Source organism: Pinus tabuliformis, chromosome 9 (genome assembly GCF_031772625.1).
Source record: "Pinus tabuliformis cultivar Carrire ecotype Pingquan chromosome 9, CPIR1, whole genome shotgun sequence".
In the NCBI taxonomy this organism is placed as follows: Eukaryota; Viridiplantae; Streptophyta; class Pinopsida; order Pinales; family Pinaceae; genus Pinus; species Pinus tabuliformis.
In genome coordinates, this window is record NC_142307.1 from 332,622,030 (window position 1) to 332,646,108 (window position 24,079).

General features: G+C 41.7%; 2 pseudogenes; both read left to right on the plus strand.

The window, feature by feature from the left end:
• Positions 1-9,902: 9,902 nt before the first annotated feature.
• LOC149148557 (tRNA dimethylallyltransferase 2-like) lies at positions 9,903-18,331 on the plus strand (annotated as a pseudogene).
• A 3,542-nt stretch (positions 18,332-21,873) lies between these two features.
• Positions 21,874-23,223, plus strand: LOC149148558 (tRNA dimethylallyltransferase 2-like; annotated as a pseudogene).
• Positions 23,224-24,079: the final 856 nt, after the last annotated feature.

Below are 24,079 nucleotides of genomic sequence, written 5' to 3' on the forward strand. Positions count from 1 at the left end.
GCTTAAGCAGCAAATTTGCCTGTTGTGGTTGCAATCAACAAATGTGACAAGCCAAATGCAGATCCTCAAAAAGTACGCATACAACTTTGCTCGGAAGGATTAGCACTAGAGGAAATGGGGGGTGATATTCAGGTAGTTAAAATATCTGCAACAAAAAATATTGGCCTAGATAAATTGGAAGAAGCACTATTGTTCCAGGCTGAAATAATGGACTTGAAAGCGCGTATTAATGGTGATGCTCATGCATATGTTGTTGAAGCACGGATTGATCGTGGCTTTGTATATGCAATCGCTCATATTAGAGGTGGTGGTGAGATGGGACAGAAGTGGTATGAAGATGGAAAGTTATTAAAGAAACGGAACACTTTTACAGATTTTATTGCTTGTGCAGAGTATTTATTAAAAAATCAATTTGGTTCAAAGGACAAAATCTGTATCGATGGAAGGAGTGCAGGCGGGCTTCTTATCGGTGCCCAAATATGTTGCTAAGTTAAGGGAAAAGAAGACTGACAATAATTTGTTGCTATTCAAAAGTGATTACGGGACCTGCAGCTGGGGGAATGCCTCCTTGTTAAATTTAGATCTTGAAAACCCACTGCTAGTGACTGCTGTGGAAGCTTTCCATCCATTGAAGATCAGGTGGATGCCTCATTGACTGTACTGGACAAATATGTTGAGCATAGAGTGGATTCTATGATTGAAGCTGGTTTGCCGGAAGAAGTTTCTGTATTTTACAATCCTAAGGCAGATTATACACATGGATTGCAGCAAGCTATTGGTGTGCGTGAATTCAAGGAATTTTTCAGTGCTTTTCCCCAGGTAGTAAGTTGGCTCTCTTTGTCGATGAAGAAGTCACAAGAAGTGGGCAAAGTGCAGATATTTTGGCGGATAATTATGATACAGACAATCTTGCTGCTTCAGAAGCTAGTAGCCAAGAAATAACAAAGACAGGTAAGGGAAGCTACAATATCCTCTTAGATGCTGCCATTGAAAGAATGAAAGTAAATACTTGCAAACTTGTACGCAGACAAAAACGACGATTCAATTGACTGAAAACATTCTTTGGTTGGAACCTTCATCAACTTGATTCAACAGCAGCTCTAGAAACATTTTGCTCTGAATCGCATGAACTTTGGGGAAAATGGTAGTCAACACTAGTGTGGACCTGGTGAAAAAGTTTTTTGTCTGAGCGTGCATGTACAGCAATCTCAGATGAACTTGTCGAAATCAGAGTTGACTCGGTACCTCCAGAGCAAGCACAAGCACGAGATTTATGGACTCAATATGTTTGTGAGGCTTGCGGAGATCGTGTGCTTCGAGGAGCACACGAGTGGGAGCAACACAAACTCGGTCGTTCATATCGGAGGCAAATTCTGCGATTCAAGAAGAAATTCTACGACTCCAGAAATAACTTGCAAGATTTTCAAATTGCTACTGCCTGTCCCATGTTCCATTCTTGTTAGCCCCAAGCATTTTTTGTGCTAGTAAACTGAAACCTTTCATTCTTCGATGTCTCCAATAAATCAATTTCATTTGTTCAAGGATTATTGTTGGCATACACACTCCAACAGATACAGAGGTCAACAGTCAAGGCATACATTGAATATGTTACAAGGAGACAGCAGTAAAATCGCGTGTTGGGAACTATGTGAATGCAGCTTTCTACAATCATGCTGCCATGGCTCCTCATGACTGGAAAACGTATTTTGAGAATACAGATTTTGGAAAGGAAATCCAAATGGATATCCTTATCAACGAGCAGAAACTGTAAAAAAAAAATGATATGATAAAATGGCGATTCTTAGGTGGCAGTCATTGCGATATGCGCGCATTCGATTATGTGGCAGTTTGACCCTCTCTGTAAAGTGGCATGCAAGGTTCGATCGCCTGTGTTTATCTTCAGTAAATGGGAGCGACACCTGTAATTCCACCTGTTCAGATTCAACAGATTCGAGTGGAAGGAGCGCTATTCTCTCTTCAGAAGCGCTGAGTGTTTGTTTTTTAGTTTTATTTATTTATAATGAAAGGACAAATCCCTTGTCTTGGGGGTCGATTTGTTTTTTCTTAACAGATTTTTTATTTAATGTATTAAAAACAAAATCATTTTGGGAGAAGAGGGAGAGAGGGGGGAGAGTTCTGAGTGCTGAGAGCTGGTGGAGAACAGAGCTTTCAATGTACAGTTTTTGGCAAAGAGTTTAATGAAAATACAGCTCTGACTTCTGAGATTCATGTGGTATGTTAATTTAGCATAGGTGTTTCCTGTATTTCATATGTAATCTGTTATGTTCCATTTCACTACATGATCATATCTAATTGAACAAATGAAGTGTTAAAGTGAGAATTCATGCCTGCCATGCTCCGCTTTTAAGTTTGTTCAATTCAATGTTTTCTTCTGTTTAAGGAGGATTCAAAGTTATTGTTTGCCCTCCTTAGCTCCTCACCAGTCTTACCATCCCATTTAAATCTAGATTTGGTGTTAAATTTCTTGCCTATCTTGCCTCAGTCGTTAATCTGTGTTGTTCATTATATTTCTCTGTTCAAGCTGTGATTTTGCCCATGCAGCCCAGAAAAACCCCATCATTTAATTAAAAACCCCAAATCAATCTTTCTAATCAGTTTACTAGCCTAATATCAGTGTTACCCGTTTGGTCATCTCATCAATTGAAGATCTACCGAGATTGACCGGAGAAAGCCTTCTCCTGCCCCGTAGGGCTAGCTACGGGGCTGAATGGTTTGATGTTGCCTTGAGGTTTACCTTTCTCAGCCTGAGGTGAAATCTCAAGCGTTAACATACTGGCGACCATACTGGGGAGAACATCTAATCCTTTGCTCATTGACGTGTTATTTCATAGGTCTTAGACGGAGCCTGAAGTTACGCCAAGTAGCCTTCGAAAACGCTCTTGTTTTACATCAGCGTAAGCAGATAAACGCTGCATCAGTCAATCTCCGTGAGCTTGTGAACATAGCGCTTCATTGACACTTTACCCCAGTACATGTATCAAATGCAGATCTGATGCTGATGGTGGACAGCAGTCAGACACTTATGCAGGCTGAATCATTCACCTGGCGACTCCAACTCGATCCAGACATTCCAACGCTTGCTGATCTATTCATGCAATGGAAGGGTATGTGGCAAATCCTACCCTGTGTGAAGCTATAGAAGAAATAAGAAAGGTGTTAGCAGATACTGAATTTGATGAAAATGTTTTCAGTGCCTTGCTTTAATGCTTGAAATCTGTTAAGGTCCTCAAAACTAAATTGTATGAGTTAATTGTTGAAAGAATCGAAAAGGAGATTCAGTGTCTCGATGAGCAGATTCAGTCATATGATTTCCAAGACCCTAAAAAGTTCTTGGAAATCCTTCCTCATTCGAAACAAGATATCATAGAATTTCCTACAGTCGTTTACATTGACAGTGTGCAGCTGGAAGTGTGTGTTGCAGAGTTGGGGCAGCCAACAGAGTCCGACTTCCGTGATCCTATTGCGGCATACATGGACACATTTTTCAGTTTGATTGATAGATCAGGTTGTATTTTCCGTGACCACGGTCAGTACGTGCATGAAGGGCTGCCAGCAACTGCATCTGTGACCTGGTGGGAGCTTTCTCAATCGGTGTCAATCTCAGGTTTACTTGAATGGTTAATTTGGCATTTTAGCATTACCTGATCTATTGTTTGTACAGCAGATTAGAGTAGGTTTTGTAAATAAATAAGCAGCCATAAGGGTAGCATCTGGTTATAGTTTGCTTGTAGATTGTTTGAGTTCAGTTTCAGTTTGAAAATTAAGTCAAGGGTTGTGTCGATGATGACTCCATTGCCCAATGGGTGGAGGCACTGTCTGCTCTCCCAAAGTTCTGCGGTTCTTGGCACCTCCACGAAGCGGCAGCTGCCATCCCAAGTGGAGCCAATGTTAGACTCCGTCTCATGTCAGAGATTGATTCTTCTTCAAAACCCTGTTTTGAAGAAGAAATCATTAATATGTAATTTGTCATGATGTTTTATAGCTCTACAGCTCTTCAAATGGCAGCAGTTTTCCAGACAATGCCACTGTCAGTGTGCCTGAGGAGTTTTTTAAAATAGGCCGGGATTGGAAGTGGATTCTGAAAGTGGTTTTGGTTCCTTAGAATCCAAGCTCCTACCAGAGCAAGCCAGTTATTCGCATGAATCATGAAGCCAAAGTTGCCATGCCTTCTACCAAGTCAATGAAGAGCAGTTCAGATTTGCCTTTGCCAGGAAAGGAGAGTGAACCTGCAAATATAAATACCGTTAAAATGTTGGAGGCTGCAGTGCAAAGGTTGACAAGTCTCTGCTCATTGGTGACTGAAATGGAACCAATATGTATTCTGAACCATGTCTTTGTTCTAAGAGAGTACCTGAGGGATTGTGTACTAAACAACCTCAAGAGAAGGTTGATTATAATTTTAAAAGATTGATAGGGACCTTCATGCGGCCTTCTGTTCTGGAGTCATTGGTTCACCGTCATATGAATATAGTTCATTTGGTTGAACAGCATGTAAGTATGGATTTAACTCAGGGTATGCGGGAGGTGTTGTTGTGTGAGGCATTTTCTGGACCCATACATGGTTTGCATACTTTTGAGAAACCTGTACAGAACACAGGCACAGCGATTTCAATTATCTGTGATTGGTACCTGGAGAATGTTGTTAAAGATGTAAATGGTGCTGGTATTTTATTTACACCTATAGATAAGTGCATCTAGGGGGCCTTTGTTGTGAACATGTCATCTGGAGCATCGCTTACTTTTTTGGACACCCCTGGTCATGCTGCCTTCAGTGCCATGCGAGCAAGGGGAGCTGTAGTTACAAACATAGTGGTGCTTGTGTTAGCTGCTGATGATGGTAGCATGCCTCAAACTCGTGAAGCCATGGCTCATGCTTAAGCAGCAAATTTGCCTGTTGTGGTTGCAATCAACAAATGTGACAAGCCAAATGCAGATCCTCAAAAAGTACGCATACAACTTTGCTCGGAAGGATTAGCACTAGAGGAAATGGGGGGTGATATTCAGGTAGTTAAAATATCTGCAACAAAAAATATTGGCCTAGATAAATTGGAAGAAGCACTATTGTTCCAGGCTGAAATAATGGACTTGAAAGCGCGTATTAATGGTGATGCTCATGCATATGTTGTTGAAGCACGGATTGATCGTGGCTTTGTATATGCAATCGCTCATATTAGAGGTGGCGGTGAGATGGGACAGAAGTGGTATGAAGATGGAAAGTTACTAAAGAAACGGAACACTTTTACAGATTTTATTGCTTGTGCAGAGTATTTATTAAAAAATCAATTTGGTTCAAAGGACAAAATCTGTATCGATGGAAGGAGTGCAGGCGGGCTTCTTATCGGTGCCCAAATATGTTGCTAAGTTAAGGGAAAAGAAGACTGACAATAATTTGTTGCTATTCAAAAGTGATTACGGGACCTGCAGCTGGGGGAATGCCTCCTTGTTAAATTTAGATCTTGAAAACCCACTGCTAGCGACTGCTGTGGAAGCTTTCCATCCATTGAATATCAGGTGGATGCCTCATTGACTGTACTGGACAAATATGTTGAGCATAGAGTGGATTCTATGATTGAAGCTGGTTTGCCGGAAGAAGTTTCTGTATTTTACAATCCTAAGGAAGATTATACACATGGATTGCAGCAAGCTATTGGTGTGCGTGAATTCAAGGAACTTTTCAATGATTTTCCCCAGGTAGTAAGTTGGCTCTCTTTGTCGATGAAGAAGTCACAAGAAGTGGGCAAAGTGCAGATATTTTGGCAGATAATTATGATACAGACAATCTTGCTGCTTCAGAAGCTAGTAGCCAAGAAATAGCAAAGACAGGTAAGGGAAGCTACAATATCCTCTTAGATGCTGCCATTGAAAGAATGAAAGCAAATACTTGCAAACTTGTACGCAGACAAAAACGACGATTCAATTGACTGAAAACATTCTTTGGTTGGAACCTTCATCAACTTGATTCAACAGCAGCTCTAGAAACATTTTGCTCTGAATCGCATGAACTTTGGGGAAAAATGGTAGTCAACACTAGTGTGGACCTGGTGAAAAAGTTTTTTGTCTAAGCGTGCATGTACAGCAATCTCAGATGAACTTGTCGAAATCAGAGTTGACTCGGTACCTCCAGAGCAAGCACAAGCACAAGATTTATGGACTCAATATGTTTGTGAGGCTTGCGGAGATCGTGTGCTTCGAGGAGCACACGAGTGGGAGCAACACAAACTCGGTCGTTCATATCGGAGGCAAATTCTGCGATTCAAGAAGAAATTCTACGACTCCAGAAATAACTTGCAAGATTTTCAAATTGCTACTGCCTGTCCCATGTTCCATTCTTGTTAGCCCCAAGCATTTTTGGTGCTAGTAAACTGAAACCTTTCATTCTTCGATGTCTCCAATAAATCAATTTCATTTGTTCAAGGATTATTGTTGGCATACAGACTCCAACAGATACAGAGGTCAACAGTCAAGGCATACATTGAATATGTTACAAGGAGATAGCAGTAAAATCGCATGTTGGGAACTATGTGAATGCGGCTTTCTACAATCATGCTGCCATGGCTCCTCATGACTGGAAAACGTATTTTGAGAATACAGATTTTGGAAAGGAAATCCAAATGGATATCCTTATCAACGAGCAGAAACTGTAAAAAAAAAAATGATATGAGAAAATGGCGATTCTTAGGTGGCAGTCATTGCGATATGCACGCATTCGATTATGTGGCAGTTTGACCCTCTCCGTAAAGTGGCATGCAAGGTTCGATCACCTGTGTTTATCTTCAGTAAATGGGAGCGACACCTGTAATGCCACCTGTTCAGATTCAACAGATTCGAGTGGAAGGAGCGCTATTCTCTCTTCAGAAGCGCTGAGTGTTTGTTTTTTAGTTTTATTTATTTATAATGAAAAAACAAATCCCTTGTCTTGGGGGTCGATTTGTTTTTTCTTAACAGATTTTTTATTTAATGTATTAAAAACAAAATCATTTGGGGAGAAGAGGGAGAGAGGGGGGAGAGTTCTGAGTGCTGAGAGCTGGTGGAGAACAGAGCTTTCAATGTACAGTTTTTGGCAGAGAGTTTAATGAAAATACAGCTTTGACTTCTGAGATTCATGTGGTATGTTAATTTAGCATAGGTGTTTCTTGTATTTCATATGTAATCTGTTATGTTCCATTTCACTACATGATCATATCTAATTGAACAAATGAAGTGTTAAAGTGAGAATTCATGCCTGCCATGCTCCGCTTTTAAGTTTGTTCAATTCAATGTTTTCTTCTGTTTAAGGAGGATTCAAAGTTATTGTTTGCCCTCCTTAGCTCCTCACCAGTCTTACCATCCCATTTAAATCTAGATTTGGTGTTAAATTTCTTGCCTATCTTGCCTCAGTCGTTAATCTGTGTTGTTCATTATATTTCTCTGTTCAAGCTGTGATTTTGCCCATGCAGCCCAGAAAAACCCCGTCATTTAATTAAAAACCCCAAATTAATCTTTCTATTCAGTTTACTAGCCTAATATCAGTGTTACCCGTTTGGTCATCTCATCAATTGAAGATCTACCGAGATTGACCGGAGAGAGCCTTCTCCTGCCTCGTAGGGCTAGCTACGGGGCTGAATGGTTTGATGTTGCCTTGAGGTTTACCTTTCTCAGCCTGAGGTGAAATCTCAAGCGCTAACATACTGGCGACCATACTGGGGAGAACATCTAATCCTTTGCTCATTGACGTGTTATTTCATAGGTCTTAGACGGACCCTGAAGTTACGCCAGGTAGCCTTCGAAAACGCTCTTGTTTTAAATCAGCGTAAGTAGATAAACGTTGCTTCAATCAATCTCCGTGAGCTTGTCAACATAGCGCTTCATTGACACTTTACCCCAGTACATGTATCAAATGCAGATCTGATGCTGATGGTGGACAGCAGTCAGACACTTATGCAGGCTGAATCATTCACCTAGCGACTCCGACTCGATCCAGACATTCCAACGCTTGCTGATCTATTCATGCAATGGAAGGGTATGTGGCAAATCCTAACCTGTGTGAAGCTGTAGAAGAAATAAGAAAGGTGTTAGCAGATACTGAATTTGATGAAAATGTTTTCAGTGCCTTGCTTCAATGCTTGAAATCTGTTAAGGTCCTCAAAACTAAATTGTATGAGTTAATTGTTGAAAGAATCGAAAAGGAGATTCAGTGTCTCGATGAGCAGATTCAGTCATATGATTTCCAAGACCCTAAAATGTTCTTGGAAATCCTTCCTCATTCGAAACAAGATATCATAGAATTGCCTACAGTCGTTTACATTGACAGTGTGCAGCTGGAAGTGTGTGTTGCAGAGTTGGGGCAGCCAACAGAGTCCGGCTTCCGTGATCCTATTGCGGCATACATGGACACATTTTTCAGTTTGATTGATAGATCAGGTTGTATTTTCCGTGACCAGGGTCAGTACGTGCATGAAGGGCTGCCAGCAACTGCACCTGTGACCTGGTGGGAGCTTTCTCAACCGGCGTCAATCTCAGGTTTACTTGAATGGTTAATTTGGCATTTTAGCATTACCTGATCTATTGTTTGTACAACAGATTAGAGTAGGTTTTGTAAATAAATAAGCAGCCATAAGGGCAGCATCTGGTTTTAGTTTGCTTGTAGATTGTTTGAGTTCAGTTTCAGTTTGAAAATTAAGTCAATGGTTGTGTCGATGATGACTCCATTGCCCAATGGGTGGAGGCACTGTCTGCTCTCCCAAAGTTCTGCGGTTCTTGGCACCTCCACGAAGCGGCAGCTGCCATCCCAAGTGGAGCCGATGTTAGACTCCGTCTCATGTCGTAGATTGATTCTTCTTCAAAACCCTGTTTTGAAGAAGAAATCATTAATATGTAATTTGTCATGATGTTTTATAGCTCTACAGCTCTTCAAATGGCAGCAGTTTTCCAGACAATGCCACTGTCAGTGTGCCTGAGGAGTTCTTTAAAATAGGTGGGGATTGGAAGTGGATTCTAAAAGTGGTTTTGGTTCCTTAGAATCCAAGCTCCTACCAGAGCAAGCCAGTTATTCGCATGAATCATGAAGCCAAAGTTGCCATGCCTTCTACCAAGTCAATGAAGAGCAGTTCAGATTTGCCTTTGCCAGGAAAGGAGAGTGAACCTGCAAATAGAAATACCGTTAAAATGTTGGAGGCTGCAGTGCAAAGGTTGACAAGTCTCTGCTCATTGGTGGCTGAAATGGAACCAATATGTATTCTGAACCATGTCTTTGTTCTAAGAGAGTACCTGTGGGATTGTGTACTAAACAGCCTCAAGAGAAGGTTGATTATAATTTTAAAAGATTGATAGGGACCTTCATGCGGCCTTCTGTTCTGGAGTCATTGGTTCACCGTCATATGAATATAGTTCATTTGGTTGAACAACATGTAAGTATGGATTTAACTCAGGGTATGCGGGAGGTGTTGTTGTGTGAGGTATTTTCTGGACCCATACATGGTTTGCATACTTTTGAGAAACCTGTACAGAACACAGGCACATCGATTTCAATTATCTGTGATTGGTACCTGGAGAATGTTGTTAAAGATGTAAATGGTGCTGATATTTTACTTACACCTATAGATAAGTGCATCTAGGGGGCCTTTGTTGTGAACATGTCATCTGGAGCATCGCTTACTTTTTTGGACACCCCTGGTCATGCTGCCTTCAGTACCATGCGAGCAAGGGGAGCTGCAGTTACAGATATAGTGGTGCTTGTGTTAGCTGCTGATGATGGTAGCATGCCTCAAACTCGTGAAGCCATGGCTCATGCTTAAGCAGCGAATTTGCCTGTTGTGGTTGCAATCAACAAATGTGACAAGCCAAATGCAGATCCTCAAAAAGTACGCATACAACTTTGCTCGGAAGGATTAGCACTAGAGGAAATGGGGGATGATATTCAGGTAGTTAAAATATCTGCAACAAAAAATATTGGCCTAGATAAATTGGAAGAAGCACTATTGTTCCAGGCTGAAATAATGGAATTGAAAGCACGTATTAATGGTGATGCTCATGCATATGTTGTTGAAGCACGGATTGATCGTGGCTTTGTATATGCAATCGCTCATATTAGAGGTGGCAGTGAGATGGGACAGAAGTGGTATGAAGATGGAAAGTTACTAAAGAAACGGAACACTTTTACAGATTTTATTGCTTGTGCAGAGTATTTATTAAAAAATCAATTTGGTTCAAAGGACAAAATCTGTATCGATGGAAGGAGTGCAGGCGGGCTTCTTATCGGTGCCCAAATATGTTGCTAAGTTAAGGGAAAAGAAGACTGACAATAATTTGTTGCTATTCAAAAGTGATTACGGGACTTGCAGCTGGGGGAATGCCTCCTTGTTAAATTTAGATCTTGAAAACCCACTGCTAGCGACTGCTGTGGAAGCTTTCCATCCATTGAAGATCAGGTGGATGCCTCATTGACTGTACTGGACAAATATGTTGAGCATAGAGTGGATTCTATGATTGAAGCTGGTTTGCTGGAAGAAGTTTCTGTATTTTACAATCCTAAGGCAGATTATACACATGGATTGCAGCAAGCTATTGGTGTGCGTGAATTCAAGGAATTTTTCAGTGCTTTTCCCCCAGGTAGTAAGTTGGCTCTCTTTGCCGATGAAGAAGTCACAAGAAGTGGGCAAAGTGCAGATATTTTGGCAGATAATTATGATACAGACAATCTTGCTGCTTCAGAAGCTAGTAGCCAAGAAATAGCAAAGACAGGTAAGGGAAGCTACAATATCCTCTTAGATGCTGCCATTGAAAGAATGAAAGCAAATACTTGCAAACTTGTACGCAGACAAAAACGACGATTCTGTTAACACCCAGGTTGTTCCCTATGACTCCCAAGGGAATACGGCCGGGGTAACCACTAACCAATCTTTGGATCACTGTTTCTAGCCAAACTGTGATCAGAGAGGGCTCTCTCTTTATGATTTGTATCTGTTTATGATAGGGTTTTAGGCTAGCTATTATGCACAGGTTTTGTTTATGTTTTGGTTGAAGAGTTTCTTTTAGGTCTTATGATGTAGTATTCAAAGAGTCAAATATCATTGGGCAATGGAGTCTATGGCTGTAGGTGTCTAGAAACTTTGAGGCGAATTGGTGAAACTTACAGGGCCATTTGGATACTTCATACAACAAAATTTTTGATTTATAACACAAACAGGTGAAAAAACCAGTGAAAGCAATTAAGAATTTTCACTAAAGTATTCAAGTATTTCCACCAAACTAGGTATGAGAAACAGATAGACGCCTCAGGAGCAAAACTTGAATCCCTGGGGATGTCTATCACCGTAGAAGATATAGTTTTAAAGTGCAGCAATTAAGAATTACACTTCATTCACTGTATCTGAAGAAAACATGGATAATAGCTCAGATTGAGTTCAGGGTAATCAGTGATTAAATCCTGTAACTATTCTTTTACTTTGCTATTAAGTGTAAAACATTTAAACAATGAAAGAGAACAAAAGACTCGAAAACATGTAACACAGAGATTTAAGAAAGACTTATTGTTTTATGAAACACTCTGGAATCCTGCAACATCCACCATTCATCACAATGCATCAAGGTACACCAAGCTTCGGAAATTCCATTCACCCTTTGTATTATTTCTCTGAGAGTTTTACAGCAAATGAGATGCCCAAAATGAAAATAACAACAACCCCTTGAGCTTCTGCAAGGGGTGAATATATACTTGCGATTGCTTACAAAATATCTGAGTTCTAAGTTATCTCAGACTTAATATTCTCACCAACTTTTGAGATATTATTATCAGAAATTTATTACAGCATTGAATACAAAATGAAGGCGTCTTGATGTTCTGTCAGAAGATATTTGGCCTTTGAGAGCTGCTGAGTCGGTTGGGGACGCGCTGTTCAAAACGTGACTAGCTGTCATCGTTAGTGATGAATCACTTTTTGGATGCTTTTCAAACATTGATTCTTTTACACTCGTCTTCTGGTGACCTGAGCTGGCAGTGGCCGAATGTCTTGAAACTATCGTGGCAAAATTTGGAGCATGGCCTGCCACCAGTCCTCCTTAGGCATTTGGTGCCTCCGAATTTTAATTAGAGTCTCATCAAGCTCTGTATATCTAAAAAAACTAGGAGGAGTTTCAAATAGATGATTTACCTCATTTTCAATAAAAAATGAGCCTTCAAGCTTAGTGTACAAGCTCTGTCCTGTTGGAGGAACTGTTTCCTCAGAGGTACTGCTGGATGCAGTGATTTGATTTTCAATGTAAGCGGCCACCCTGTTTGCAAATTGATCACTGCTGATCAGTTTTCCTGAGCTGCTCAACAGGCTAGGCAGTCCTCTTGCTTGTAGCATTCCCATTCTGAGTTTATAATCTTCAACTTCAGTCTGTATCTCATAACTTCTTCTTTCTGCCGTCTGTACATAACCTCTGAGAGTTAGCACCTTTTTAGCCATGAGGATGGCCTCTGTTCTGTTGGTGATTCCAATAGCTGCTAGCTCCTCTTTGTCTTGCCTGTTCAAAAATTCTATCAATTGGCTAGCATACTCAGGTCTGTTTCCTAACACTGTCTTGGCCCTCTGGACATCTGCCTGGGCTTGTACGATTAAATCCATATGCTCATGCATTGTTTTAATGGATTTCCACTGTTTGATAACGGCTTGGGTAATTTTATTCCACAAGATTCTTTTGATTTCTGCCATAGTATTTTCCAGATTGAGCTCCTTCTCCAGGGCCTTTATTTTATCTTTTTGAGCCTTAATCTGTCTGCCCTGTTCTGCTACCGTTATCTTTGATTGATCATATTTGGCATCTATCTCTGCCAGTTTTTCTTTTGCTTTCCTTATTTCATCCGCTTGTAGCTCCATTGCCTTGACAGCTTTGGTCAGTTCTTCTACACTGGGGTGGGCATCTGGAGCTGTTGCTGTACCTGCTGCTTCAGTTGTGGGGGCCACTGCTGCCCCAGAAGTTGTTGCTGTTGTGGAATCTGTTGGAGGAGTTTGGAGTGTAGATCCTCCCTGTTTGTCTTGCAATGCTCCCTCCAGCTCTTTCTCTAGTTCTTGGATCCTTTGATCTTGCTGTAATAAGAGGTCGAGTTGTTCATTAACTTGCTTTTCCTTTTGCAATTCAGCTGTCTGAGGGTGTTCTGTAGGTAACAGCTTCAACCTCTTCTTCATGGCATTTAGATCATCATCCTTTTTCTTCATGAGGGCTTTTACCCCGGTTGGATCACTAGGGTCATGCCCTAGATCAACAATAATCTCCTCAAGAGATTTTATCCTATTGTCCTTGGCCTTAGAGGACAACCTCTCAAAATCTAGTTGAGTGTTTGTGTTCTTCAAAGATTCTTTCAGCTCATGAGCTAATGTGGCCTTCTCTACCAAAGTGGCATAGACCATCTCCCCAGTCTGCTTGTGGAGCTCAATTTGGTCCATAGGGTGTATGTCTTTAGCCAGGACCTCCACCCTTGTTTTGATGAAATCTGCAGTTGTCATTGGGTGCGGCCCCTTGGGTTTAAAATGGCTGAATATCATTTTTTCTTCTTTGAAGTCGTAAACCGACATCAACCTTTCCTGCTGGGCTGGAGTGGCATCTATAAACTGTTTGTAAACCTCAGCCCTCAATAACTCATTTGCTGCCTTGATTTGTTCGAAGGTAGCCTTAGCACCTTTAAGCTTCTGGCTTTGCTGAGAAGAGGATGACACCTCCAAGCCAAGCTGTAAATTCTGCTCCTGCTGAAAGGAGCTGGTCCCTGTATGTTGGCTGCCCTCCCTGTCCTTTGCTGTATCGTTCAAGACATCTTCAGTAATGTCTTCCACCTCTGGGGAATCTGCCCTTTGCCTTTTGGCTTCTGGCTGGTGGGAGGATCCACTGAGGGGAGTGGACTCTTCTCTTTGCCTTTTAGTACCCCTTTCTTCATGTGCTGGGGTCTGCAAAGCTGAGGTATTTAGTGGCTCAATTTGAGGCGGTGGTGTTTGCAATAGGGGGGGTTCTGGCAGCCCAGTTTGTGGCAGAATAGTTTGTTCTTTTTGCTGCTCTGTTTGTTGTTCTGTTTGCTGTGACTGTTCCTTTTTTGCTTCATCCTCTGCATCCATTTTTCCTTTTCCTTTATCTAAGCCTGGTGCTGCTGTTTGTGGCGCTGTCCTGGTAACTGAGGTCCCTTCTCCCACTGTTTGAGGCAGTCTGAAAGGTACCTGGAGCACATAGTCCAGGTCAATAGTCTTCTCAAGTTCTTTCATATTTTTAAGCATTCTCTCTTCTTCAGTTAAGCTCTCAACTAAAGTGTCCAGCTGCCATTCTTGTAAGTTGGCATATTTTTCTATGTGTGGGTAGTGGCAGTGTTTAATCCCTAGGAGTCTGTACTTAGTTCTCCTGGCAGTGATGAAACCTTGAGGGTCATAAGGGACCCATCGAAAACTGTATGACAATTTGTATTTGTCCTTGAGGATCAGGTCTGCAGATTCCCATCCTTCCTTCTTGTTCATGATGAAAGGACCCAACTCATTTTTGAAGTTAAGGTGTGCCTTTTTCTTGGAGCTGTGGAAATGGGTAAGGTCTGACTGAATCAATTGCCTGTAATACTCCAAGGCAAATAATCTCATAGGAACATACTTGGGTAGCCTATATGGACAGAGCTCACAACCATATACTCTGAACACAGTATGGTGTTCATATAGGTACCAATCACCTATTTTGTACTTCTTAGATAGCTGCAAAGCTTTCTTGATCTCATTAGATACTCTAGGTGGAGGGGACTTCATAAGCATGCAGGAGACTGGGTACACAAACTGGTCAACAAATTCACAATAGGTGTAGGGTGAATTTGTGATTTCATGATAGACTGAGGTCCAGAAAATGACAGATCTTCTCTCTCCTTTGTTATCCAGCCTTCTGATGTAGCATGGGAAAGCTTCAGAATGATAAAACATGAACAGGTGGTAGATGTAAGCTGAGTATCTGAAGACCCCCTGTCTGTCCAATTTGCTCAATTGATCATGAATCCTATTGGCTATGAACTTAGCAAAGTTATACTTTCGGGCAGGGGGTTTACGTGGGCTGTAAGCAGACAGCAATACGAGCATGGCTTGATCCACATGCTTACTGTTTTGGTAACCTAGCACATAGGCTATCATGTCCAGCAGCAGCCTGCCTGAGTCATTGAAATGTTCATGCAGATAAGGGGGTGGCCCTGTAGGCTGGCACTCAGTCCACATGTAGTTCCTGGTGACCTTCTGCAGCTCCTCACTGGTCATCTTATCACCAGCTTCCAGTAAATACCTCATGGAGAATGGGACTAGCAACTCCGTTTGATCAAACTGTAACATCTTGTTGATGGAGTCAGCATTTATATAAAAAAGGATCCTCCCTGATGGAGTATTGACAGCTCTGTGCTCCAGATCATAATTTTGAGCACATAAGTGAATGATTTCAGGGAAAACATTCACAGCTGGGAGACAGTAATAGGGCAGGTTTGACTCCCATATTCCATCTGTACCAAGTCCAGCCTTATGGTCTTCCCTCAGTGTAGTGAAGGTCTTCAAGAAGTCCCTGCTTCCCTCAAAGTCATTGATGAGACAATCCTTGTCAATAAATGGCAAAGCCTCCAGTTCCTTATTGGTTTGATTTAGTGGAGTAACACTGAGGGAGGAGGATGCAGATGCTGCCATGATATAGTCTGAATGTGTGCAGGAAGAGGTAATAGCTTGATAAGTCTTTAAAGACTTAAGCAGCAGGTAAACTGTATTGAGTGTGATGTCCTCTTCTAGTGTAAAATTGTGAGCAAGCTGGTAAAGTGCTGTAACTTCTCAAGGATGTGGATTGCCTAAGAGGATGTTTGCAGAGGTAGTGATAATTCTTTAGGAAGAGTGCAGGTAACCTGTACTTGGCAAAAGGGAACAATGCCGGGTACCTCGGGGGCAAATTTTGCAGTTTTAACCCGCGAACTGATTTCTCCAGTGTCAAATTGTGGCTAAGGGATGGGGCAGGTTGCTTGGGTTTGGTTTAGGTGCTCAGGTGGAGCTGAATTAAGTGATTTTACCAGTCTTTAATGGTGAATTCTACAGAAAATTGGAATTCACGGGCAAAGTGGAAGGAAATGGCGAAATACCTGGAAAATCGACTTGGAAGCTCGCGGGCCGGGTTGTGGAGACTTAGTGCCGTCGAATTCTGAACTTTGAATGGTCGGATTGTCGAATTTGATGGCTGAGTGAGAGGTTTCGCGGCAACTGTTGGCAACGGCTAGTTTCTCTTTCGCATGCAAATGAGCGAAAACAATTCATTTAGTCGTTTAAATCGTTAAATTTGGCGAAAGTGTGCATTTGGCGCTTTTCCGCCGATGACGTCAGCATGACGTCATGGTGGGGCCCAGGTACGGAGGTGACGTGGCTGCCGAGGTGTTCGCCAGGGTGGCAGGACACGGTGGCGGGCGGGTACAGTGGCGGGTCTGCGTGGAGGGCCACGGGACGCTGGGGCGGGCGCCGGCGAGGTGACGTCAGGGTGACGTACAGATGACGTGGGGGGAGAGTGGTATTAGGGGTGGCGGTAAGCGGGTTCCCCGCACCACCTTTGGGCAAAGGCGGTAACGGGAAGGGGGGCTCCGAACAACCCCACCGCCTGCCACGCGTCCCCTGTACGGGATAGGCAAAACCACTTTCCCCGGACGCTAAAGGTCGGCAGGTCGGGGGGTGAAAATGACCGCCCACCTTAAGATCCGGGCGACGGAGATCTGACGGCTGACGGGCCTTCCGACTGGTCGAGCATGTTGGGGAGGGGTCCCGCCAGCGCAATAAAATATTCAATTTAATTTTTGGGCGGATGACTATAGGCAAGTGGGTTTTTTCGCAGTTATTGGGTTTTTGGGGCTTTTCAGGGGTTTATATAGGAAAAAGGGGGTTTTTTGTGCGTTTCAGCAGAGAGACAGTAAGGGCTTGAGGGACAGGATTTCTGCTCATAACCAGAGGTCAGAGCACATCCAAGACAAGGTTGACCACAGTCCCAGGTGGACTGAAGTCTCCTTAGACCATTTACTTGGCTATAATGCCAAAAGGAGGATATGTAGATAATTCTGGGATTTATACACCTTGGTGTTAGTAATATTAGGGAAAAAGGTGATATAAGGAATTTATATAATAGGGTTAGTGTTAGTTATGGAGGAGGGGGTAAGTGGATGTGGAAACCATTGAGTTTATATGAAACAAACTTGGTTTTAAGAGTAGATCAAAATGAAAAGATCTTTAGACAGGAAATGTGGCTTCTTAAAGATTAAGAACCAGCATGAAACCTTAGTCTTTTCCATGAAACCCAGGCTAGTGGGGAATGTTAGAAATGAAATTGGAGGGGAGTGAGGGAAATTAGTCATGCTCCTTGCTGCAATTTGATGGAATTTACCACTTTGCACATTGATAGATTTTGCCTTGGCAAAACATCTTTTGACATATATGCAATGGTGAAAATGCCCTTTCTGCAACCACACTACCTACCCAGCTATTTTCCTAGCATTTTTTGTTTCTCCTTGGAGGGTGCATTTGGACTTGCAAACTCTTACTTGCCTTTTCTTTTCTTTGGCTTTTTCTTTATTCTTTACTATCTACTTCTGCCCTTATCTCTTCCAAGGTCCCAGATTAAGCTGTTGGGAACCTTTACTTCTCTACCTAAACTACTTGTCTGCCAAGTTTAAGCAGTTTGGACAGACTTCTTTCTCTATTCTATTACTCAAAATTGAAACATGGCAATGATCCAGGTTAAACTGTTGAATCATCCACAAAATTGAAATAAGGTCCTCAATATTTGAAACACTTTACACACCTCTTGTTTTCTAGGAAATATGGGATCTTTGTAATACCAAAGCAGAGCATATTTGGACTTTCCCGGCAAATCATGAAATATGAAACCTATTAGTATAGGTATCCAACAGATTCAATTGACTGAAAAACATTCTTTGGTTGGAACCTTCATCAACTTGATTCAACAGCAGCTCTAGAAACATTTTGCTCTGAATCGCATGAACTTTGGGGAAAAATGGTAGTCAACACTAGTGTGGACCTGGTGAAAAAGTTTTTTGTCTGAGCGTGCATGTACAGCAATCTCAGATGAACTTGTCGAAATCAGAGTTGACTCGGTACCTCCAGAGCAAGCACAAGCACGAGATTTATGGACTCAATATGTTTGTGAGGCTTGCGGAGATCGTGTGCTTCGAGGAGCACACGAGTGGGAGCAACACAAACTCGGTCGTTCATATCGGAGGCAAATTCTGCGATTCAAGAAGAAATTCTACGACTCCAGAAATAACTTGCAAGATTTTCAAATTGCTACTGCCTGTCCCATGTTCCATTCTTGTTAGCCCTAAGCATTTTTGGTGCTAGTAAACTGAAACCTTTCATTCTTCGATGTCTCCAATAAATCAATTTCATTTGTTCAAGTATTATTGTTGGCATACAGACTCCAACAGATACAGAGGTCAACAGTCAAGGCATACATTGAATATGTTACAAGGAGACAGCAGTAAAATCGCGTGTTGGGAACTATGTGAATGCGGCTTTCTACAATCATGCTGCCATGGCTCCTCATGACTGGAAAACGTATTTTGAGAATACAGATTTTGGAAAGGAGATCCAAATGGATATCCTTATCAACGAGCAGAAACTGTAAAAAAAAAATGATATGAGAAAATGGCGATTCTTAGGTGGCATTCATTGCGATATGCACGCATTCGATTATGTGGCAGTTTGACCCTCTCCGTAAAGTGGCATGCAAGGTTCGATCGCCTGTGTTTATCTTCAGTAAATGGGAGCGACACCTGTAATGCCACCTGTTCAGATTCAACAGATTCGAGTGGAAGGAGCGCTATTCTCTCTTCAGAAGCGCTGAGTGTTTGTTTTTTAGTTTTATTTATTTATAATGAAAAAACAAATCCCTTGTCTTGGGGGTCGATGTGTTTTTTCTTAACAGATTTTTTATTTAATGTATTAAAAACAAAATCATTTGGGGAGAAGAGGGAGAGAGGGGGGAGAGTTCTGAGTGCTGAGAGCTGGTGGAGAACAGAGCTTTCAATGTACAGTTTTTGGCAGAGAGTTTAACGAAAATACAACTCTGACTTCTGAGATTCATGTGGTATGTTAATTTAGCATAGGTGTTTCTTGTATTTCATATGTAATCTGTTATGTTCCATTTCACTACATGATCATATCTAATTGAACAAATGAAGTGTTAAAGTGAGAATAGATGCCTGCCATGCTCCGCTTTTAAGTTTGTTCAAGTCAATGTTTTCTTCTGTTTAAGGAGGATTCAAAGTTATTGTTTGCCCTCCTTAGCTCCTCACCAGTCTTACCATCCCATTTAAATCTAGATTTGGTGTTAAATTTCTTGTCTATCTTGCCTCAGTCGTTAATCTGTGTTGTTCATTATATTTCTCTGTTCAAGCTGTGATTTTGCCCATGCAGCCCAGAAAAACCCCGTCATTTAATTAAAAACCCCAAATCAATCTTTCTAATCAGTTTACTAGCCTAATATCAGTGTTACCCGTTTGGTCATCTCATCAATTGAAGATCTACCGAGATTGACCGGAGAGAGCCTTCTCCTGCCCCGTAGGGCTAGCTACGGGGCTGAATGGTTTGATGTTGCCTTGAGGTTTACCTTTCTCAGCCTGAGGTGAAATCTCAAGCGCTAACATAATGGCGACCATACTGGGGAGAACATCTAATCCTTTGCTCATTGACGTGTTATTTCATAGGTCTTAGATGGAGCCTGAAGTTACGCCAGGTAGCCTTCGAAAACGCTCTTGTTTTACATCAGCGTAAGTAGATAAACGCTGCTTCAGTCAATCTCCGTGAGCTTGTGAACATAGCGCTTCATTGACACTTTACCCCAGTACATGTATCAAATGCAGATCTGATGCTGATGGTGGACAGCAGTCAGACACTTATGCAAGCTGAATCATTCACCTGGCGACTCCAACTCGATCCAGACATTCCAACGCTTGCTGATCTATTCATGCAATGGAAGGGTATGTGACAAATCCTACCCTGTGTGAAGCTGTAGAAGAAATAAGAAAGGTGTTAGCAGATACTGAATTTGATGAAAATGTTTTCAGTGCCTTGCTTCAATGCTTGAAATCTGTTAAGGTCCTCAAAACTAAATTGTATGAGTTAATTGTTGAAAGAATCAAAAAGGAGATTCAGTGTCTCGATGAGCAGATTCAGTCATATGATTTCCAAGACCCTAAAAAGTTCTTGGAAATCCTTCCTCATTCGAAACAAGATATCATAGAATTGCCTACAGCCGTTTACATTGACAGTGTGCAGCTGGAAGTGTGTGTTGCAGAGTTGGGGCAGCCAACAGAGTCCGACTTCCGTGATCCTATTGCGGCATACATGGACACATTTTTCAGTTTGATTGATAGATCAGGTTGTATTTTCCGTGACCAGGGTCAGTACGTGCATGAAGGGCTGCCAGCAACTGCACCTGTGACCTGGTGGGAGCTTTCTCAACCGGCGTCAATCTCAGGTTTACTTGAATGGTTAATTTGGCATTTTAGCATTACCTGATCTATTGTTTGTACAACAGATTAGAGTAGGTTTTGTAAATAAATAAGCAGCCATAAGGGCAGCATCTGGTTTTAGTTTGCTTGTAGATTGTTTGAGTTCAGTTTCAGTTTGAAAATTAAGTCAAGGGTTGTGTTGATGATGACTCCATTGCCCAATGGGTGGAGGCACTGTCTGCTCTCCCAAAGTTCTGCAGTTCTTGGCACCTCCACGAAGCGGCAGCTGCCATCCCAAGTGGAGCCGATGTTAGACTCCGTCTCATGTCAGAGATTGATTCTTCTTCAAAACCCTGTTTTGAAGAAGAAATCATTAATATGTAATTTGTCATGATGTTTTATAGCTCTACAGCTCTTCAAATGGCAGCAGTTTTCCAGACAATGCCACTGTCAGTGTGCCTGAGGAGTTTTTTAAAATAGGCCGGGATTGGAAGTGGATTCTGAAAGTGGTTTTGGTTCCTTAGAATCCAAGCTCCTACCAGAGCAAGCAGCTATTCGCATGAATCATGCAGCCAAAGTTGCCATGCCTTCTACCAAGTCAATGAAGAGCAGTTCAGATTTGCCTTTGCCAGGAAAGGAGAGTGAACCTGCAAATAGAGATACCATTAAAATGTTGGAGGCTGCAGTGCAAAGGTTGACAAGTCTCTGCTCAGTGTTGAATGAAATGGAACCAATATGTATTCTGAACCATGTCTTTGTTCTAAGAGAGTACCTGAGGGATTGTGTACTAAACAACTTCAAGAGAAGGTTGATTATAATTTTAAAAGATTGATAGGGACCTTCAGCGGCCTTCTGTTCTGGAGTCATTGGTTCACCGTCATATGAATATAGTTCATCTGGTTGAACAACATGTAAGTATGGATTTAACTCAGGGTATGCGGGAGGTGTTGTTGTGTGAGGCATTTTCTGGACCCATACATGGTTTGCATACTTTTGAGAAACCTGTACAGAACACAGGCACAGCGATTTCAATTATCTGTGATTGGTACCTGGAGAATGTTGTTAAAGATGTAAATGGTGCTGATATTTTACTTACACCTATAGATAAGTGCATCTAGGGGGCCTTTGTTGTGAACATGTCATCTGGAGCATCGCTTACTTTTTTGGACACCCCTGGGCATGCTGCCTTCAGTGCCATGCGAGCAAGGGGAGTTGCAGTTACAGATATAGTGGTGCTTGTGTTAGCTGCTGATGATGGTAGCATGCCTCAAACTCGTGAAGCCATGGCTCATGCTTAAGCAGCAAATTTGCCTGTTGTGGTTGCAATCAACAAATGTGACAAGCCAAATGCAGATCCTCAAAAAGTACGCATACAACTTTGCTCGGAAGGATTAGCACTAGAGGAAATGGGGGGTGATATTCAGGTAGTTAAAATATCTGCAACAAAAAATATTGGCCTAGATAAATTGGAAGAAGCACTATTGTTCCAAGTTGAAATAATGGACTTGAAAGTGCGTATTAATGGTGATGCCCATGCATATTTTGTTGAAGCACGGATTGATCGTGGCTTTGTATATGCAATCGCTCATATTAGAGGTGGCGGTGAGATGGGACAGAAGTGGTATGAAGATGGAAAGTTACTAAAGAAATGGAACACTTTTACAGATTTTATTGCTTGTGCAGAGTATTTATTAAAAAATCAATTTGGTTCAAAGGACAAAATCTGTATCGATAGAAGGAGTGCAGGCGGGCTTCTTATCGGTGCCCAAATATGTTGCTAAGTTAAGGGAAAAGAAGACTGACAATAATTTGTTGCTATTCAAAAGTGATTACGGGACCTGCAGCTGGGGGAATGCCTCCTTTTTAAATTTAGATCTTGAAAACCCACTGCTAGCGACTGCTGTGGAAGCTTTCCATCCATTGAAGATCAGGTGGATGCCTCATTGACTGTACTTGACAAATATGTTGAGCATAGAGTGGATTCTATGATTGAAGCTGGTTTGCCGGAAGAAGTTTCTGTATTTTACAATCCTAAGGCAGATTATACACATGGATTGCAGCAAGCTATTGGTGTGCGTGAATTCAAGGAATTTTTCAGTGCTTTTCCCCAGGTAGTAAGTTGGCTCTCTTTGCCGATGAAGAAGTCACAAGAAATGGGCAAAGTGCAGATATTTTGGCAGATAATTATGATACAGACAATCTTGCTGCTTCAGAAGCTAGTAGCCAAGAAATAGCAAAGACAGGTAAGGGAAGCTACAATATCCTCTTAGATGCTGCCATTGAAAGAATGAAAGCAAATACTTGCAAACTTGTACGCAGACAAAAACGACGATTCAATTGACTGAAAACATTCTTTGGTTGAAACCTTCATCAACTTGATTCAACAGCAGCTCTAGAAACATTTTGCTCTGAATCGCATGAACTTTGGGGAAAAATGGTAGTCAACACTAGTGTGGACCTGGTGAAAAAGTTTTTTGTCTGAGCGTGCATGTACAACAATCTCAGATGAACTTGTCGAAATCAAAGTTGACTCGGTACCTCCAGAGCAAGCACAAGCACGAGATTTATGGACTCAATATGTTTGTGAGGCTTGCGGAGATCGTGTGCTTCGAGGAGCACACGAGTGGGAGAAACACAAACTCGGTCGTTCATATCGGAGGCAAATTCTGCGATTCAAGAATAAATTCTACGACTCCAGAAATAACTTGCAAGATTTTCAAATTGCTACTGCCTGTCCCATGTTCCATTCTTGTTAGCCCCAAGCATTTTTGGTGCTAGTAAACTGAAACCTTTCATTCTTCGATGTCTCCAATAAATCAATTTCATTTGTTCAAGGATTATTGTTGGCATACAGACTCCAACAGATACAGAGGTCAACAGTCAAGGCATACATTGAATATGTTACAAGGAGACACCAGTAAAATCGCGTGTTGGGAACTATGTGAATGCGGCTTTCTACAATCATGCTGCCATGGCTCCTCATGACTGGAAAACGTATTTTGAGAATACAGATTTTGGAAAGGAAATCCAAATGGATATCCTTATCAACGAGCAGAAACTGTAAAAAAAAAATGATATGAGAAAATGGCGATTCTTAGGTGGCAGTCATTGCGATATGCGCGCATTCGATTATGTGGCTGTTTGACCCTCTCCGTAAAGTGGCATGCAAGGTTCGATCGCCTATGTTTATCTTCAGTAAATGGGAGCGACACCTGTAATGCCACCTGTTCAGATTCAACAGATTCGAGTGGAAGGAGCGCTATTCTCTCTTCAGAAGCGCTGAGTGTTTGTTTTTTAGTTTTATTTATTTATAATGAAAAAACAAATCCCTTGTCTTGGGGGTCGATTTGTTTTTTCTTAACAGATTTTTTATTTAATGTATTAAAAACAAAATCTTTTGGGGAGAAGAGAGAGAGGGGGGAGAGTTCTGAGTGCTGAGAGCTGGTGGAGAACAGAGCTTTCAATGTATAGTTTTTGGCAGAGAGTTTAATGAAAATACAGCTCTGACTTCTGAGATTCATGTGGTATGTTAATTTAGCATAGGTGTTTCTTGTATTTCATATGTAATCTGTTATGTTCCATTTCACTACATGATCATATCTAATTGAACAA